Source organism: Carlito syrichta, unplaced genomic scaffold, assembly GCF_000164805.1.
Source record: "Carlito syrichta isolate Samal-C Ts95f unplaced genomic scaffold, Tarsius_syrichta-2.0.1 Scaffold143122, whole genome shotgun sequence".
In the NCBI taxonomy this organism is placed as follows: domain Eukaryota; kingdom Metazoa; phylum Chordata; class Mammalia; order Primates; family Tarsiidae; genus Carlito; species Carlito syrichta.
The window spans coordinates 158,934-160,874 of NW_007087218.1; the positions used below are offsets into that span (position 1 = coordinate 158,934).

The window sequence follows — 1,941 nt, forward strand, 5'->3', positions numbered from 1 at the left end:
TAAGGAAGATTAATAGATAATAATCTTTGAAAACTTTTTATGTACAAATAACCACAAAGAAATTCCACCTTTTTGATAATTTAGAACATGATGCTAAAGAAAAATCTGGTTAAATTTATCTTCAGATTCTTAATTAGCTAAGGTTTAATATAACAATCAACATTTACATATCTACTGGTCTATAAAATGTATGTTTATTAGACAGAGTTGCAATGAGAAGAAAAAAGAACTTTTCAGTCTATCTGAATTGAGAAAATGCACAAAGCAGCACCAATGTGGTCTTTTCAGAGATGTTAAGGGACTTAAAATTATATAATACCCCAAAAGAATGACCAAAGTCTTATTTGAATGGAAAAATACACAATTGTTGCAGATATGCTAATGTTGACTTTCCAACATAATAAAATTAATTAATGCTCAAAAATCCCTCCCTTTATAGCATTTTTTTATTTTGTTCTGCCACAGTGACACCATTTCTTGAACTGTTTTGCTTTCAATTTGTTCAAGGTATGCGCTACACATTGTGATGTTACGAGTTGCAAGATGACATGAGAGAGACAAATTTTATTACCCCCCTGCTTTCCTTTTTCTGAATGACTGGGATCCCGTGAAAATCCTAATGTTCTTTTTTTTTTTTTTCTGCAAAGGCTTTATTGGCTGCGGCCTTCCTCACGGCGGCCAGGACGTTGCTCAGCTCCGCACGCTTCCTCTTGGCGTGGATGTGTGTCCCCTCCTGTTTTATGATGAACTTGAGCTCCCGCTTGTCCTTGGAGACCTTGAGCAGGTCCATGGCGTGTTGTTCGTAGCGAGCAAAGCTGCACACCTCTCGAATCATGTTCCGCACAAACTTGGTGTGCTTGGGCAGGCATCCCCAGCAGTGGCTGTGCTTGGGCTTGCTCACGTTCTTGGTCACTTTGTGGCCCTTGTTGAGGCCTGCTGCCGTAGGGTAGCACAGGGCAATGACTGCTGCATTTCAACAGCTGCTGGTGGAAGGGCTGGTGCTAAACCGAACTCTGGGATATCTCCCTAATGTTCTTTTTAAATGATATTTAGAATTTGAATATATTTGGATTCATAAATTTTTATCCAAGATATGAATTCCATGAACATATTCACTCAAAGAGCAGAGTATAATTGGAAATGGAAATATGAATATAGCAGTACTTTTAGAAAATTCATGTCAAAAGAGTGAGAGGACAGTAATAAGCATCAGGAATTTTTAAAATCAGTTTTCCTTAAGTTCTGAGCTCCTTTAAAATTGTGAAGTTTTCCCAGCTTACTGAATATTTTCTCCTCACCCCAGTGGTTGGTGATGGAGGGTTTGTCGAAGATGAGATGGTTGAGATATTGAGGTTTTGCTTCTGAAATCTCTATCCTGTTCCATTGATCTATATGACTGTTCTTGTACCAATAGTAGGCTGTTTGGGTTATTGTAGCTTTATAATAAAGTTTAAAGTCTGGGAGTATGATACCTCCACTTTTTTTGTTGTTGTTGTTGAGGATTGTTTTGGCTATTCATGGTTGTTTATGTTTCCATATGAATTCCTGCATTGTCCTTTCCAGGTCTGAGAAGAAATCTTCTGGTAATTTAATGGATATTGTGTTAAATCTGTAGATTGCCTTGTGTAGGATGGATATCTTAACAATGCTGATTCTTCCAATCCATGAGCATGGAATATTTTTCCATTTGTTTGTGTCATCGTTGATTTCTTTGAGCACATGTAGAAGATTAAAATAAGACCCATACCTATCACCATACACAAAAATCAACTCTAAAAGGATCAAAGACCTAAACGCAAAATTTCAAACTATACGAACCTTATAAAATGCAGGAGACACCCTTATGGAAATGGGAACTGGCAATCAATTCCTGGTCAAAACCCCAAGTGCCCATTCCATGAGAGATGAGAGACAAATGGGACCTCATAAAACTGAAAAACT

At 37.5% G+C, this 1,941-nt stretch overlaps 1 pseudogene; it reads right to left on the bottom strand.

The window, feature by feature from the left end:
• Positions 1 to 616: 616 nt before the first annotated feature.
• Positions 617 to 966, bottom strand: LOC110594826 (annotated as a pseudogene).
• Positions 967 to 1,941: the final 975 nt, after the last annotated feature.